Below are 14,912 nucleotides of genomic sequence, written 5' to 3' on the forward strand. Positions count from 1 at the left end.
CCTTTAATTTCTTTGTAGCCTTGTGCACGTATTGTTGGACCACAGAAAGAAAGCAGCAGCTATAAAGGCAAAGAGAAGGTTATCAGAGAAGCAACTAGGCACTGGGGGGGGGGGTGGAATATAAAACACTAAATAAGGAACCCCGTGTTTTATATCACAACCCCACCCTTGATAGTTGGCAAGCATCAGAGAACACGGGGAAACACATGAAAACTTCTGATGCAGAATGTCTCTGCAGGGTTTGTTTAATGTCCTTTTCTCTCTGTCTTTTTTAAAGAAACAATCTATTTAACAAGGTAATTGCAGTAAGAAAATAAAGACATTCGTATGCAGCCAGAAGAGTCCTTAAATTTCTTCCATGTGAGCGTAATCTTTTCATCTCTGTCAAAGTAAAGGAGAAGAAAGGAGAAGAAGAAAAGAGTGAGGGGGCATCAGGAGCTGGAACAGTTACTGAAGTCAGTCTAATTAGAAACCCCCAAATGAAGTTTCACTTGTACAAAATACATCCACAAAGGCTGTAGTTTTCCTGTAAAGGCCACAATGGAGAAAGGTTACTAACTCACTGATCTTGCCAGTAGCCTGTGAGACCTCTTAATATATGCAAGGAAGCTTTATCTTTTTACTCAGGGAAGTCTTCTTTCCCTCACTGAAACTCTTCCATTCAGGCTCAGTAGTTCCCACCTTACCAACATTTCCTGTCTGCCCAAAGTTGTTCTCCCAGAGAATGGGTGAATGTTCCACTTGGTAACTGACTGTGTAACCCCCTAAAAGGGACAGCTGTGGCTCCTAGACAGAAAATTCAGCTACTCACTCTAATGGGACTGCTGCTTTCAGACCCAATCCACTCTCATTTGAAGGAGATTTTACTAGTGGATCATTAAAAATAAAAATAAGAACAAGTTAAATGTTGTGAGTGTATGTGCGTGTGCGTGTGCGTGTGCGTGTGCGTGTGCGTGTGCGTGTGTGTGTGTGTGTGTGTGTGTGTGTGTGCACACGCACATATCTTTCTTTTCCAGTGTTTATCCAGACACTGGATATGGCACAGACATGGTCCTACTCTGTAATTCTGCCAAGACATAGGCAAGGCTAACGCATCAAAAACAAAACAAAACAAAACAAACAAACAAAAAAAAACTTCAGTATATCAGAGGATCATCGAAGTCATCATTTTTAAACATGCATACAGAAAGTAGCACATGCCATTGTGAACAGACCCCTTTAGTCTATGAATTTGCAAGCATGACAAGACCCAATCAGAACATTGTACAGAATGTTTCCCCAGTCTTGACTACATGTTGGATAGTGAACTTTGTGAAATCATGGGAAATGCCACTCACTTTTAAGTCACTTCAGCCTTCTTCTGCACCCTCCCACATGCTCAGAGAAACATGTACGTGCCCAGGATTAATGCATGGAATCCAAGGTAATAAAAATGGAGGGGGGGGACAAGAAAAAGAGAAAAAATTCCTCACCTCCACTTACAGATAGAATTAGATGAGGCCAAATCGGACAGAAAGACATGCAGAGACACCTCACCCATGGACGTTACCGGCATGATATTATCAAAAAGAAGCAGCACTCATTTGGGAGGTACCTAAAAGAGTGGCTGGAGAAAGGGGTTGGGATAGTGGGGAAGATCAGAACAAATACACACTCTGACCTTGAGACACCCAGGTCCTTCCCTACAATGTCAAGTTCAAAGCAGGAGATGGCTGCAGAAGACAACAGGGCATCATGCCAGATCCACACCCTAGGACAGCTTGATAAATACCACCTGGGAGTCAGTGGAAGGAAGGTATCTCCACCCACGAACTCCAAAATTGACAATAAGATGTCTGGGGCAGTAGGTAAGTTTCAGTGGAGATAATTAAGGTTGTGACAACCCTTTGGGAAACTAGTACTTCCCATCTGGGCATCTGATAAATTCCTTGAAAAGGTGAGTCAAGACAGAGGATGCTTTTGCTACAGAGAACGTCCAAGAGGAACTCTGCTGGGGGCCAATCCACCCTTTCACCCGTGGGGAAGACTCACACTCCAACTTCCTCTGTATTCAATAGCTTTGTCACTTGCTGCTCTCGCTACTGACTTCTCAGATGACCCAACATTTTCCCTAGAGCATCCTGTCAAGTATCTTAGGAAGTGAGTATTTTACCAAGGCCATGGAAGCCCCAAGGCCAGATTCAAGTATCAGAGTGAGATTTGCACATACTTCTGAGTACTCCCAGGGGAAACAAGATGATGTGGAGAGATGAAAAACACAAAACACAGTATCATGAAACCCCAAAGCAGGGCAAAAACTTACGGAAATGTCTGGTTCAGTACTTTCTAAGATGCGTAAATACTCTCTGCCCATTCCCTGCCTAACAAACATAAATTTCCATGCCAAAGTTTATCAAGAAAGGGAGCTCTCAAGCCCCCCTTTTTTCTCCCAGTGCCAGGGTTTGCTGAAGTTCTATTCATTAGATAGTTTTGGTTCCACTCAGCCAAACAACAGTAGTTCTACTTGGAGATCCGCTCTTCTCTTAACTGTGCTCATTAAAGCCCCCTTTGCAGTGGATGGCTGTCAACGAAGAGACTCATTTGGTCAATGTGCTGATATAGATAACTCAGTGGAGCCCTCACCAGCCAAGGCTCGGGGAACTTCAAGCTAGAGGGAGCTTAAAGAATTTAAGAACAGGCAGATGGTGCAGAGAGCTGTGTAATGCTGACTTCCAGACACAATATTTCCACACATTACCTGACAGCAGCTATGACTAACCACACAAGACCTGCCTAAGATCGAACCAGTTAAAGTTCTAGCATGGATGGTATAGACCTTACTCTACTGGTAGAGCTCTAGACAATTTATGGCTGGTGAAGAACAAAGAGCCACTCTCCTTTGGGGATATGGCCACTGGTAAGTTGCTCATGTTTCAGTGAAAGACTGGACACCTATGTGCATATGGGATGCACTAATTGGACTCTGGAGGTTATTAATAACAAAAATAAAAATAAAAAAAGACAGTAAGCTGAGAGGGGGAGGGATGAAGGCACCAGGGAGGTAGTATTGGATGGACATGTACAATATACTTGGTATCAACATATGGAATGTTCAAAGAATAAAAAAAAAATTAACTCCCCCTATAAAAGATTTTAGCTCCAGATTCTTCATCTCTAGGGAAAGTAAACGTGGCTCAGGGATGCTACTGAATTGCAATGCTAACTGAGTCATTTGCTTTGATCAAATTTCTTAATTCCTTTCAGCTTTGTTTCTTCCCATCTATAAAATGAGAGTAACTGCCTCATTTGCTATGCTGCTGTGAAAATATAAACTGTTAGGTACAGGGTATGCACATAGCACATGCTCTGAAGATTGAAGCCAGACTACAGGGCTCTGAATCCCACTTCACGGGAATGAGAGGGCGTGTCAGCCAACAGACAGGTATCTGGGATGAATAAAGTTAAATGGGGAAAAGTTTCCTTGGACTCAAAACTGCAGGGGTTTCAGTTGATGGTACCGTTGCTTTGGGCATGTGTTAAGGCCAAGCATCATGCCAGGGACCAAAGCTGCTTTCATCATGGTGACTAACAGTGACAGAGAAAAGGGTACAAGGTCACTACTTCAAGGATATGCCTCCCATGGCCTCACTTCCTGCCACTAGGCTGCACCTCCTGTAGACTGCACCACTCCTCCACAGCACCACAGGCTGGCAACCTAACCTTGAACAAAGCAAATGGCCTTTGTGTCATTTCAGATTTAAACCACACATGGGATAAATCACAGCAAGTGGTTTCACCCTTTGCTTGGTTCCTTCATCTAGAAAAAAAGGAATATAATAGTGCCTAGTACCATATATATGTACAATAGGTACACAATATGCCCATACACATGAAAATTAAACAATTTCTCTCACACACAACATGGGACACAATTATGGACACAGAATCCACTCTGAAAACTTATTTACTGATGTCCCTGCTTCTTAGTCCTCATTCTGCATTCTGAAATAAGAAGAGAGTTAAGAATCTAGTCACTTTCCCACAAAACAGTTCTCCTAATATTTAAAAATATCTTCAACATCTTCTGTGATGCCCTGTAATCCTTACTCTGGTTGAGTGGCCAGTTTATCCAGTTTTCCTGTATGTACCAGGGAACCTAGTGACCTCAGTACCCTGGTGAGAAACACATTGGTTGGAACCCCTCCATTTATAGTGTCAAATTCATGGTCTCTGTGAGTTGACAGAACAAGGAGGCATTCCCGAAGAACAAGTGCTAATCCAGACCATGGATCGGTCCAAGTGTTCATCACAAACTCATTTCCAGTTGGTTCTCCATTTTGTTTTGTCATGTTTTACTTGCATGAGTGTTTTGCTTTGTATATGTTTGTACACCAAATGTCTGTCTGGTGCCCTCTGAGGCCAGAAGAAAAAGTCAAATCCCCAGGAGCTAGCTACAGGTGGTTGTGAACCACCATGTAGTTGCTGGGAACAGAACCTAGGTCCTCTATAAGAGGAGCAAATGCTCTTACCCACTGAGTATCTCTCCAGCCCCTACCTATGTCCATTTTGTGCCAAGTCTCAAATGTTATTTCTGAAGCTTAACCAAATGCTATACATTCAAGCAAATGAAGTAGTCTATTATTTCATACTAACACATTGGAGTTTTGTTTTTAACCACCCCCCTGACAATACTGTAACATCACTGCTTTCATTATAGTCTTCTGGCCACATCTGTTTTTCTCCTAATAACTAATTCATACAGTATTGCAAGCCTCATTGATAAATCTTTAGAAAAAGTACTTAGCACATGGTATGGATTTATTCTTTACACCATGGGCACGATATGACCCTTGCAAATGCAATTAGCCTCTCAGTTTGAGAGTAGAGTGCCACCCTTATCAAGCACTTTGACAGGATCTCGATGTATTTATCATCTCCTGTTCCACTCCAAGCCCATCATGTCATGCTTATGCAATGCACTGATTTTATCTTCAAAAGCCATCCGATGTGACATTAAAGTTTTCATTTTTAACATAAAATATTTCAGATATCATGAAAGCTAAGATTATATGTGCACTGTTATGCTACCAGAACTAGACATTCTGCTTGATAAAGACAAATGCAAAACCTGCAAGCACAACAATAAAAAACATAAGGGTTAGGGCTGGAAAGATGGCTCAGCAGTTAAGAGCACTGGCTGCTCTTCTAAAGAACCCAGGTTCAATTCCCAGCACCCACATGGCAGCTCACAGTCACTTGTAACTCTAGTTCCAGGGGCTCCAGATGCCCTCTTCTGGTCAATCATTGGATAATAGGCATTCACATGGTGCCCAGGTATACAAACAAATAAAACACACACACATAAAAATAATTTAAAAACAAACAAATAAGGGCTGGGCTAAGAACTACAGAGCTTTTATACTGGAAAAGGACTCAGCTTGACCAAAAATCTTCTGCAATCATCCACTTTACATGCCTTCTTCATTTTTTACTGTTAATTTTTTAAGGATCTTACAGTTCTCACAGAAACTTACTTTTTAGTTTGTACCTGAAGAGTATTATCTATGATGTCAGGTTTGCTATATTTTTCAATTAATTATTTACCTAAGGTTTAGCCACATCTCACGAAACACTAAAAATAATGTATCTCTCACTTTGGGAAACACTGATTGGTATAAAGTGACTCACATTCCCCTGAGGAATCAGAACAAGAACTAACATCCAGGTTTTGAAGCTCGCAATTCACTTCTCTTCTCATCCACTTAGCTTTGGAATCTATCTGTACCTGAAGAATATACAGGAATTTTAAAATGATAAAATGTGGGGCAGGGAGATGACTAGTTGAAGGTGTTGGCTGCTAGGCCTGACAACTAGAACTAGGACCCACATCATAGGAGAGAACCGAGTCCTGAAAGTTGTCCTCTGAACTTCATATGTACACACGTACTACACACACACACACACACACACACACACACACACACACACACAATAACTAAATAAAATGTAATAAAATTATTAATGATAAAATGTCAGTAATTCAATCCCCTAAACTCTGTCAGCCAGTAATATTTAGAGACCTCCAATTCTAATGAAATTTACCATCATATCAAGTCTCCCAGAATCTTAACATTAATATTATAGTGCACCAAGGGAAGGAACAACGTAAAAGTTTGATTTTTTAAAATGTTACTGGACATTAGTGGCCTTTATTTACAAAGATTCTAAGTCAGAAGCACAAACTTGAGGTTTTAAATGTGGGTCTCTGGAGAGGGGGCGATTCCACTAATAAGCCTTAAATGAACCCCGATCAGGGATTCGTACTCTTACAACATCTGTCCTGTGAGAGCCTGGGCAGTCTCTTCCTCCTTCCCTGTGTATAGAAAGAGGGCCAGCTCCAACAGTTACAGGGTTCTAGAAAAATAATTAAGCATCTTCTATCCCCTCCCCCGTCTGTCTGTCTGTCTGTCTGTCTGTCTGTCTCTTTCTCAAACAGGGTCTAATGTAATCCAGGCCTGCCTTGCAGTGCTCAATCTTGAACCTCCTTCCTCTTCCACCCTAGTGATAGGATTGTGGGCAAGTGTCGTCATGCCTGGGTGCTGAGGTCTCTTAAAACATCTTTCTTGTTTCAACTTCACATTCTGCTTCCCTGGCAAAGTTAACTGCAGCCCAGATCCACCCAGAACTAGCAAGGCTTTGTAGAAGGGCAATGAAATGGCAATTCCGGTCTCCAGGCTGAGCTTCGAGGAGTTTCTGCTGCAAAGGGGAACAAAGGGGCCAGAATTCTAGAGTTCACACAAAAAAACAAAGGAAAAGATGTACAATCTAACTAATGTGCTTCCAAAACTGTTCTCTTTTTTCCTGAAATCACAAGCTGATGAAGCCTTCCTGGCTTGGCCACCACACCCCGGAACTGCCACAGAGCTGAAGGAGCATGCAGAACAGAACCAGGTATATAAATACATTCCCATTTTCTCGGAGGGCACTGCTTCCCTGTAACTGCTGAACCGCTGTATCAACACTGTTCTATCACCAACTAATTATAGCGAACAAAGCCCACTGCACGAGTGCATGCTGCTTCTATTTTTTTTCTGAGTGCTAAAGTACAGTGCCGACGTTCAGTGAATATTAAGTGCTAACAATTTAAATCATAGAGCACTGCACGAGATGTGAATTCATGGTTCTATAAGTGTGGTGACATTCGAGGTGTCTGTACCCTATCAGCCCTGGAAGTCTCTCAGATGGCACAGTGTTAGGTATAAGTAACCCGCTGGAAACACATTGTTCGGGGTCAAATGTCTGACTCTACTGTAATGTGACAGCCATACTGATGAGCTTAAAATTCTGGATAATAGCCCTACACTTGGGAAAAGGGGACATATGACACTTTGCTGAGGGTCCACATTCTTCCATGCAGCCAGCTGGTCAGCTAAGTCATTCAACAACCATTTCCTAACCACTTATGTATCTGTGTGCCAGGAGCCACGCACGGTGCTAAGAGGGCACAGAATCTTTATGGACTCTGCACTAGTCTACAAATTCACTATTAAATAAATACTATTGGCAAGCATTTTGGTCATTTGATTATTTCACAAGAACTGGTTGAGCATCTCCTGCAGCCCATGGGTTACACGAGGTGTGATGGAGGTAGCTGTAAGTGGAAGCACTGAGATGTGCCCTGTGGCTTTGGGAAACCACATGCAAAAATTATAATGGAGGTCTCTGTAGTGTATGGGGTAAAGGAGAACCTAGGTGGCATTGCCTGTGTGTCGGTAGTGGGGAGGGAGCATTACAGTGGTCTCAGAACACAGGGCAGCCAACATGTCATGTGTGTGTGTGTGTGGGGGGGGTGTTCCTGTCTAGTTTAAGGGGTCAGACAGACAAGACCCAAGAAGGCCCAAAGTTGGAATTGACTTTGGATAAAAATAAACAAAGAACTTTAGAACTCAGGAAGAGATAACAGTTGTCCAGAGAATAAGAGTGTGGGGCTACCTAGCCTGTTAGGGATTTGTACATACGCTGGTGTGGCTGAAAGAGTGTCCCTGTGACAGTGAGAAGCAGAAGTTGTCAAGCCCAAGTAAAACTGGAGGAGCCAAACCATGAGGCTGGAGCCTCATACCTTCAATGGGCTCTTAATTTTAGCACAGCTGACAAGGCTCCACAAGGGAAAAGAGGAGGAGAACAAAAAAGAAAGGGTCCAGAACTATACATGTGGTGTTAGTGACAAGCTGAACCCAAAGGGAAAGCAGGGCTGAGAACACAAAGGGATGGCAATAGGGGAGTGATGACATCATACTGGGACCCATCATACTCTTGCTCACACACACCATCAAGGAGTCTATATACGCAGCCAACTAAGCAGTCTCCTGCAGCTCTGTCTCACACACCTTACCATAATCTGAATACAGAACACTGACAATGTCAACCTGACAATGCTAACGAGCAGTGAGCAGCAGTATTTATTTAGATGCCGGGCACTGTGCAATGCAGTTTAAAAAAAGAGCAGGGCCACTTCAACTAGGGTTTAATGGTCATTGTTGTTTTTCTTTTCCCAACTCTGATTAGTTGATAGCATCACGAAACTAGTCATGCTTAAAGCGAAAACATAATTTTTACCCAAATATGGGAAATCATGTATGTTTCAAGATAAGCGAGCCATTCTAATATCCTTAATATAGTTCTAACATTTAATTACTTTATAATCCAATGTAATGATTTTTTTTTTTACATTTAATAGTTACATCTCTGGAGGCTGCCTTAAGATGATAAAGACTTTTATCCTATATTTTTATCCCTAGCTGCAATGGCTAACTAAGTGATTAGTAGCAAACATGAGATCTACCCACACAACCCTTCTCCTCACTCTGGGTGTGTGTGGGGAGTGCTGCCAAGGTAGAGTTCTATACGGCACATACTTCTTCATGAGAGTGCTCTATTATGTCCAAGTTACTAGAGGTGGAGGGCTTGGGGTCAGTCAGCTAGCTACTGTTGAGAAAAGAATCCATTGTAGGTCTGACTGGAACCCCAGTACCCAGTTTACTTAAAACAATACCATAGGCAATGCCACCTATCATGTTACATTGCTACTTCTGTTAGCACTGCCCAGGCTCTGCCTGAGTTTTCCTGTTGCAGGACACTGAGAAGGCCTACCAACAAGAATGCTGGGCAGTTGGTCCTCCCTACCCTTTTCAATTAGTCTAGTGGTTACAAACCTTAAGCCATAGGCGAAATCCAGCCCAGTGCCTGTTTTTTGTAACATTTTATTGGCAAATAACCACATTCATTTGTTTAACTATTGTCTATGACTGCTTTCAATACACTAGGGCAGAGTTTTATAGTTCCAACAAATACCATATGGCCTGTAAAGTTTAAAATATTTACTATCTGGACCTTTAGAAAATAGGTCTCTCTCTCTCTCTCTCTCTCTCTCTCTCTCTCTCTCTCTCTCTCTCTCTCTCGCACACACACACACACACACACACACACACACACACACACACACACAAACACACACATACACGTATGCAAGCACTCACAGAAAAGGAAACACTCTAAAAAGCAGTATGGAGAGAACTTAAGCAAGGGTCCCAAGGCACAAAGCAAGATCGTGAGTGATGGGGAGAGTGAGCAAGAGGTGGCTGAACTTGCTTTTGAAATAAACTCACTCTCCGGATGAAGAATCACTATAAAGATGACAGTCCTGTTAATCCATCAGTAGGCAAGAGTGCCACCTCTAAACATGTTGTATTGGGGTCAAGTTTTCAATGCATGTAGTTTGAGGGGAGCACACAGGAACTGTACCAGTGTAGTAGTTGTGCCTTGCTCAGCCTTAGAGGCAAGCCTTATTATCATTCCCAGTTTACAGATGGAAGAACTGAGGCCTTGACAAGCCTTGACAAGACTAGTCACTTTCGTAGGGAGCCGTAGAGCCATGGTGCACAGGCAGGTCTTGATACTCTAAGTGACTTGAGTGTCACCTGTAGGGAACTCTTAGTCACTTTGCTCTTTCTCCTCTCCCTCCACACACACTTGCAGCACACACACACACACACACACACACACACACACACACACACACACACACACACACATAATATCTGACATGTTGATTATATTTTATGTATAAAACCCTAAATGAAAAGTCAGGTTTCAAGATGATGGAAACAGCCTTGTGTTACTCTCTCTATATACAGATGTAAAATGCATGTGACCAAACTCCATGGTGGAATGGGAGTGGGAACCTGAAGGTTATACAGTCTCATATGGAATAAAAAACTATTAAATGAGTTTACAAGTACACAGACTATTAGAGCAAGAGCCAGTTGACCCTCTCCTGAATGCTGTTTTGTTTTTGTTTTTGTTTTTTTTTCTTCTATAGGCAAACATTTACATGGTTTCAGTGCTCTAAAAATGACACTGACACAGGTTTAGAGTAGCCCAAAGAATAAGGCAGGTCTCTACTAGGTCAGACAGCCCCTAGAAGTTTGAACATTGCATTCAAGGCATGACTGCCTCAAAGCTTTACATTTTCCTCCATACCACCAAGGAACTCAATTGTATAGCAAAAAGCGTAAGCGCACAAAATTGGACAGGCCCAGATCCAAATCAGACCTCCAAGATTCATGTCTGACCACTACTGAAGTTTCGAGAACACAAAAGAGTACACAAGCATAGTGTCTCCAAAGTTTTCAGAAGATTAAAAGTAATGACATACAAAAGCCCCAGACACAGAGAGGATAAGCACTGGTGATAATCAGGCCTCATTACTAGCAAACAGGGGCTGCCATCTCTGTCACTCACACTGTTATTCTGGATATCTGTTGGGCTGGAGAGATGGCTCAGTACTTAAAAGAACTTGCTGCTCTTCCAGAGAACCTAGGATCAGTTCCTAGCATCCCATCTCACCCTCTTGATCCCAGATTTGCTAATGAACAAAACTAAGAATGGGAGATCTCTGTCACAGCCATTCATTTCTCTATCATTGCTGAGTGAGGTTTTTCCATGAGAAATCTGAATGAAGGGGATCACTTGGAGATGAGGAAGTCTACACTAAAGGTGGCTTCTTTTCTTTGACCTGTTCCAGAAAATTCGGTCACCAGTGGAGAACCAGAGTGAAGACTCTTTGATATAAAAGGAACAGTCTTTAAATTTGGAAGGTGAAAATGGAAATGTAAGACGGGATGACATCTTATGTTCAAGTTTACAAAGAAGAGTGTTCCCTGGAGTGGACACATTTGCAAGGTGACTTTTCCTACAGTTGTTAAAGCTTGTATCTCTTCTTCACTACTGCACCAAGATTACAAGATTACTAGAGCCCAGGCAGAATGGATTGTCCCAATCGCAGTTTTCACAAAAGCTGTGCCCCAATTAGTTACAGTTAGACTGCTCACCCAATTAATTCAGTATCTTTCAGGGGAAAAGGAGGTTATTTTAAATTTGAACTTTATAAGCAACAGAAATGCACGAGTGAAACTTCCTGAACCCAAAGGGCACGTCAAAGTTTATACAGATCAAACAACAGAACTCAACAGTCAGCTCACATGTGTACACACACATATGTATACACGTTAAAAGAGCTCACAAGTCCTGAGAGATCCTGGTTTTACTCTGGGGAAGATCTGCTTTCCTCCCAAGCCTGGTCGTATGTCATTTCCAGACTGTATTGGTCTCATGAGGGTTCACTTCCAAATCTTTGGTGTTCTACTCCAAATCAGTCACTTGGTGGGATACTTTGGCCAGAGAAACAAACTTTAGTTAATCCTCAGTTCTGTGTCAACATTTGCTGAAGACTTACTAGGAAACCTTCATCCAACCTGTCTGCATGCAGACAACTGCTGCAACTCCAGCAGTCCTTCCCTTTTCACTTCTTTCTATCCTTGCCTGAATGCTAAACTGCACAGGATGTATGCTTGCCACATGTGTATTCTGACAAACAGCTTGCAGCCTCTACAGCCCTGCTAAGACTCAGAAATGCCAGCTATCGATGCGAAAGCCCTGGGGAGTAAGATGCAAAGGGGGCTTAGTCCATTCTGCTATTTTTTTTTTTTTTTTGCAGGAACATACCCTCCTAAGTTGGAAAAATTAAAAAAAGCTACCCTCACCAGGGTAGCTGGTATACTGCCTGTTCTGCAGTATCAGATACTCTCCCAGCTGCATCTGTGGGTTCTGCCTTGTGATAGTTTCAAGCTCTCTTCCTCCATAAGAGGTGAGCACTCGACTGCCACCATCCATAAAGGCTGAAGAGAGTGTACTTATCTAAAGGGCATTGCAATAATTTTTCTCTTCCACCAGAGAAAGTTAGCCTTGCAAATTCTGTGGCTCACTGTATGCTTTATGTCATCTTTTAGGGAGGGTCAGCTAGAGGGACTTGTTGCTTGAGTCTGATGCTTCCTACTACTATCGTCATAGTAATATAAAACACGGTGGCTCCCCTTCAAGCTTCAGAATAGTTTCCAAGATAATGAAAAAAAGTCATTGTAGCAGGTGATACTCCCAGACGTCCAGTGTGGAGAATCAGACTCTGCTGAGACTGAGTTTGGCTCTTCTGTGGAGACAGTGGAAGTCCCAAAGGAATCTAAGATTTGAAGAGAACCAAGAAACAGTCTCTGAGAGGACTGCTCTCCCCCAGCACATATGAGCCTTTGATTCCACAGAACTTACCGAGTCTTTCTCATTCTTGTATCGACACCCCAGAAGCACACTGAGTATCTGGATTCATGGCCACAGGTGCAGCAGGAATAGAATATAATTCCCCCGTTTGCTCTGACCCTTAAATGGTTACTACAGGACCAGGGCCACTCAATACCCACACTACGGAATCAGCAAAAAGAGGCAGGAATTCTGATGTAAGCTTACCAGGTAAAAGCTTTGCTGAGTACTGGTGACAACTCAGGGAGCAGCAAAGATGGCAGCCCCTTCATCTGAGGAGCACAGACAAGCTTACACACAGACACACAGTCACTGTGGCTGCCTGGTGTTCCCCCACCCCCACCTCGTGCTTACACAGCTTGCTGGGCACTCCTGAGAGGAAGCACAGACAGCAGCAGCCCTGTCAGGAGACTCTCTATTAACCAGAAGGCACAGCCTGGGGAAAGATGCATTAAGTCCTCTTATAAGGCTCTGTCTGAGATGGGCTGGCTCCTCCTTGGTGAGAGGCCACAAATCAGGCAGATGGGTGCATAGTATTGCAGTACTTCTGGGTGAAAGCTTTCCTACCCAGGGGACTGGGTATAACCTGTTCCATGCACTCCCATATCTCAGCGAGAATAATGACTTAAACCCGGGAAGAAGGAAGGATTCTCCCCCTCTGTGCTGTCTGCTGCTCACCTCCATGTTTACCACAGGTATCAGTGGAGCCCCATACACTTGGAAAAACACTTCCTCGTGCAAAATTATGTCCCATCTTTACCTTATAGAACATAGTTACTATTCCACAGGGAGGCTAAGGCCCAGAGGGCTGAGTGACTTTCTTAAAGCCAAAGTCAACAGTAGAACTGAGTGCAGGCTCCAAGTTTCTCAACTCCCAGTAATAAAAATAATAGCCTCCATCACCGAGCGCTGTAACCATGGGTCAGGCATCATGCCAGACACCTTAGGAGCATTACCTCATATATTCATTGCATGAAGCCTATGAGGTAGGTATATTAATCCCATTTTACAGATGAGAGATACTGTGTTATGAAGTTAAATAATTTCCCAAAGGTCAGAACCCCCATAAAGCATGAAGCCTCTACTATATATGCAGTCTGTCTGACGCCTGGGATTATTCGCCATTACACTGCCTCCCTGGCCAATCCCTCCCTCCAAGCCATCTAATGCTCAGTGGGAGAATACAAGTTTTCTTCAGATTTCAAATAAATTACTTGTAAGTACCTAATAAACTTCTGAAATTCTAGTTTTGACAACGATGATAATGCCAAACAGAAAATACTTGTAAAAACTAAAAATTCCTATCTTCTGTCAGGTGTTTTTAATGGTCCAGATGTCACTGACTTCCATCTCTTATTTCATCTGAAAGAAAAGCAAACCGTTTAATATAAATTCCTGCGTGAATTTTACTAGACTCCCGAGAAAACTTCATGAGCAAAGTAGGTTCTGGAGACAAATGGGCCCAGACTTAAATTCCAAAGACACACACTGACAACCTCTGAAATGCAGGCAATTGCTGAACCTACTCCAGGTGGAACTGGCATTTAGGTAAAAATACTTGCTTCCTAAGGATGCTGTGAAGAAGTAGGGAAGGCACTAAGCACAGGGCAGAGAGCCACTAATTATAGTATTATTATTGTTTCTCTGCTATTTCTGCTTCGGGATTGCCCTAATTGAAGCAGGGTGACAGAACCGAACACTCTCCTCGATGAACTGCTCCACATACAGTCTTGGTATAAACAGACGGCAAAGCACTCACGCCCTCACCCTCACAGGGAAATCACCCTTCCTTTGTGGCTCCTAAGTCAGCCCCTTCTACTCATTATTCACCCAGTACTATTAAAACTGTCAAGTCTTCCAGGGCACCTCAAGCTCCTGTCAAATGGGTGTTATTTTACACACAATAATGTGTTAATTCAGTCATTGGGGGTCACCTGAGAAAGCAGAAAGTTCAGGGATGAGTGAATGTCCCTGTCCACAAAGGAGACTTTTCCTAAAATATGAGAAACTATGTTTTACTATTTTTTAAAAGGCTTGTTCCTTTAATTATAAAAATGTAGACTTACTAAAGTTAGTGAGAACTAACTTTCATAAAATTAAGAGTGCACATATAAAAAAGGAAAGAAAGGACCCATAATTCTTCCTTCCAGAAATAGCTACTAGTAACATTTTGGTATCTTTCCGTTTCCTCTTTCTTCTATGATTTTTTTTTAACATAACTGGGATCATTACGTGCTCAAAATGTTATATTCTAGCTTTTCTTCTCTCTCTCTCTCTCTCTCTCT

At 42.5% G+C, this 14,912-nt stretch overlaps 1 protein-coding gene across 1 annotated transcript in view; it reads right to left on the minus strand.

Moving 5' to 3' along the window:
• The window catches only part of Mpped2 (metallophosphoesterase domain containing 2), a 170,867-nt gene that overhangs the window by 125,103 nt on the left and 30,852 nt on the right, over positions 1–14,912 (minus strand). The window lies entirely within an intron of this gene.

The sequence above is a fragment of the Cricetulus griseus genome, chromosome 6 (assembly GCF_003668045.3).
Source record: "Cricetulus griseus strain 17A/GY chromosome 6, alternate assembly CriGri-PICRH-1.0, whole genome shotgun sequence".
NCBI classification, from domain to species: Eukaryota; Metazoa; Chordata; class Mammalia; order Rodentia; family Cricetidae; genus Cricetulus; species Cricetulus griseus.